Consider the following 4,020-nt stretch of genomic DNA (forward strand, 5'->3'; position numbering starts at 1 on the left):
ATTGTTGTTATCGAAGCTCCATTCTATGATAACTTCATGTTCTGTGCTATGATTTGGGGCTTTACAGCAGTAGAAAACCAAAAGAGATGAGTGGGATCGAAATATCAGTGGGAACCTTGAGAAACATCATCGGGATCGAAATACTAGCTTAGCATTGAATACGATTATCATCAAATAATCCGTCTTCTGAGTTTTTGCTTGTTTGATTCTTTTACTTATTATGGCTATGAACTGAAGGATATCAAATAATTCTTGACGAATTTTAAAGTTTGAGAAATTCTATCTCACGGGATGAGATAGAGAGAAGACTAGCATTTCATTATATACTGTATTTACAGAGTAATTACATACAGGAGTGTTGTATTTACGTATTAAATAAGGGAAATTACAGCTTGACTTTCCAATAATGATGCAGAAAATATTCTATCAATTTTCCAAGCCTTGATGCGTGATATCCTCTTCATGATGAGAGATATTCTCTTGCATTTTAATGTAGCCAGGATCACGGTGCTGTGTAATCTTCTCCACTGATGTAGTAGTGCTTTCACTGCCCTTCAAACATGACTGAGGATCAAGACAGAGGTCAAGTTTTCTACAGAAGACATGAAAGAGAGCCTTGGGCAATGGCTTCGTGTAGATATCAGCTAGCTGATTTGCAGAGGTGACAAAACGATTCTCCAAGATGCCAAGAGCTACACGTTCACAAATGAAATGATAATCAAGCTCAATATGTTTTGTCCAAGCATGAAGAATGGGATTAATCTTCATATAGAGAGCACTCATGTTGCCACAGTGGAGTACAGGAGCACGGTGTAAGGGGATGCTAAGATTACGTAAAAGAAAAGATACCCAGGTGAGCTCAATGGCAGTGGCAACCATCGATCTGTACTATGCTTCAGCAGTGGAGCAGGCCATGGTTGCTTGTTTCTTGGCACTCCATGAGATGAGGTTACTTCCAAGGAATGTACAAAAACCAGAGGTAGACTGTAACGTCCCGTACCCGAAAATGGTCGGAGGGTTACTATCTAACACCTAAAATCATCTCCTCACAATATAAATAACATTTCCAAATATTTCATAAACATGAATTCACCTATTCCAATCAAACATAACTACAATCCTCATAAAATTTTCAATGAAATGACCCAACAAGATAAATTAAAAACTCCCCAAATTCTCCATAATAATAACAAATCTCCCAGCAAATTAGATCAACGTAATAACAATATCATCAATACTAAAGAAATTTTCCTCATAACCACAGTACTCTTAGGCACTCAATTATTAATCCACAGCTAACCCCGCCCATGCCTCCTAATTTTGGTTCTCAGCAGTGTTATCAAAATCATCTGAAATATTATGAAGATAAGGGGCGAGTTATCAACAACTCAGTAAGCAAATGACATATACCAGTATGTAAATATGAGCATTTACAGAGTACAAGATGCAAAATAAAATATTTTCAGTGTTAGCATGCAGAGCAAAACATATTTTCAAAATTAACAGAGCGATGGTTTCAAATATTTATAATCCAAAGTACTTTGACATAGCATAAACTGAGCATATTCATCATATCATATCAAATCGTCACATAAGAACAACGGCCATGTTTAACCCCCATGGTAAGGTTGTCCTATCCTCATTGGCTAAACTAGACAGAGACAAAAGTGAATCTTCTCCTTATTATTCTCAGATCCCCGAGTGTGTACACAAGAAAGATCAAACAAAAACTACTTTGTTTCCAAAGTAGTTGCACTCAGAGATAGAGAAATTGGTACCAACCCAAACAGAGCAGAGCAAAGCAGATGTAGTGTCAGATCCAAAATCAGAACGTTATGCCAAAGGTTTTCAAATGCCATATAAAAAAAAAAAAAAAAAAAAAAAAAAAAGAGTACAAAATATATTCAAATCATTCTCACATACTTGAAAACAAACAGAGTCAAAGCATCTTCATAAAACTATGCACAAATTTTTAGTTTTCATAATCACTCCTTTTACAAAATTCAAGAACTAAATTCCAAAAACTTGCCCATGTCTACACTAGTCATGACAAAATGTTTCTCTCTCCTTATACGAACCTCATGAATAATGCAGATAAATGACCAGGGTTGTTTTTTCCAAATTCTCATTCCATAACAGAACATGTATAATTTTTCATAAGTCAACCTCAGTCTATACATTTCATGCAAAGTCTAGTATAGAAACCCTGCTTACTTAACTCTCATAGTGTATTGTCTAAAACTTGAGTCTGAACTCTAGCAATTTCAACACCTATACCAAAGAATATGTACCGACATATTAAAAACCTACACAAACACCCAAAAACTACTCAATACAGTAACTACTCGACTATAATGATAGATTAAAGCAAGCCCATAATTTGTAATTAATGCATCACCCTCGCAGCAAGCAACACAACCCATTTTCCAGCGACTAACACAACCCAACTAGCCACTCATACTAATCTATACAGCACGCATAACAGCTCCTCCAACCAAGCACAACAATCTAGACAACCACATGCCCACCTTGGACACCAAAACATCAAACCAACCAATCCCATATCAACCCAAAACAATCCTTCACTCAAACTTCGACAACCACCAACTCACCAAAACAACAATACACATCAAGTCTCCTCCGTTCACAACTCCACACAAATTCAAAACTTCTAAAATATTAAGCAGAACCCAACAAGATATAATATCATTTATAGATTCTGCCCTTCCAAAACTAACTCGCTTAAAATTCTATCAATTCCCAATTATTCATGTCACACAATTATAGTCGAAAACAAAATGCACCTAATATTTCGAATATTGTACCTAATCATGTGCGATGAGCCCATGGAATATAGAGAGCGCAACAACACTATCTAGGGTGTTGGAAACGTCCTATGATATAAGGTAGTGATGTTAAATTTAATTAAATCATAGGTTAAAGTATCACCATGGCTGATATTAGGCAGAACATTACCTTGCAGCACTTTGAACAGGATTGTGCAATGCCACCTTCCATTGGACACGATGGCGATAGTAATCGAGGCGATGAATCTAGAATTTAAAACATGTGGGAATGAATGAGAGACCAAAAACAACTGAGGATCAAATAACTCAAAACAAAAGTTCAAATAATCACCTTACAATGGTTATCTCTGATGGTTTAATTTTGTCACAGCCCAATCTAAATCCTAGAGAAAGAGAGGGAGTCCATGACTGAGAAGAAATAAAGAGGAACATAAAATAGAGGGGAAAATAAAAATAAAAATAAAAAAGAGAGAAAAAGAGCTAGGCAGAGAGAGCGACAGTTACCATTGTGGCCGTGTGCACGAAGGGGAGAGTCGACAATGACACTGACCATAGGTGGTGCTACACAATGGGGAGAAGCTCTCTATGAAAAAGGATTTGTGCGTGAGGATCAGCGTGTGTGAGAATAGAGAGTGGGTGAATCGGAGTGTGTGTGCATGAGTAAAAAATAGACAGTGAATGGATTGGGGTGTGTGTGCTTGAGTGAAAACAAACAGTGGGGGAGTGGAAATGGCAAAGCCCTTACTTGCTTCATTCAAGTTGTGGGAACCGTCGGCAGCCAAGACTCAAAACTGGTGCAAATATCTCTCATCAAAATCTATTCATTCTACCTGAGTATAGCCTTGAACAACCAACCTTGCCTTATTTCGCACAAATAGTCCCATCTTCATCATACTTATTCTTAAAAAACCATTTGGTACCAATAACATTGTAATCAGAAAGGTGTCCCTAGTCTTTAGAGAAATGTGTGCTACATGAAAGGTGTGCTTCTCCCCTTTTTTCATCCACACCATTCTAGAGTTGGGAGAATTCAACTTGTTAGCTCTCCTATTTGCATTGAATTGGTCAGACTTTTCATTGATAATACCATTTCACTTTGTTAAATTCATGACTTGATTGATTAGATTCCAATGTCCCTTCCTTGAGAAAAAAAAAATTCAGTTTTCCCTATGTAAACTCCAAGTTCAAAGTAGTTTGGTTGAATGTGACCAAT

The 4,020-nt window shown here is 36.9% G+C and overlaps 1 long non-coding RNA gene across 1 annotated transcript; it reads right to left on the reverse strand.

Moving 5' to 3' along the window:
• Nucleotides 1-268: 268 nt before the first annotated feature.
• On the reverse strand, nucleotides 269-3,598 carry LOC121268088. Its single transcript, XR_005941109.1, has 6 exons — nucleotides 3,553-3,598; nucleotides 3,312-3,390; nucleotides 3,139-3,215; nucleotides 2,977-3,053; nucleotides 2,826-2,894; nucleotides 269-1,032 (listed from the first exon to the last, which is right to left on the reverse strand). It is a non-coding gene; the product is annotated as an uncharacterized LOC121268088 (long non-coding RNA).
• Nucleotides 3,599-4,020: the final 422 nt, after the last annotated feature.

Source organism: Juglans microcarpa x Juglans regia, chromosome 5S (assembly GCF_004785595.1).
Source record: "Juglans microcarpa x Juglans regia isolate MS1-56 chromosome 5S, Jm3101_v1.0, whole genome shotgun sequence".
Classification (NCBI taxonomy): domain Eukaryota; kingdom Viridiplantae; phylum Streptophyta; class Magnoliopsida; order Fagales; family Juglandaceae; genus Juglans; species Juglans microcarpa x Juglans regia.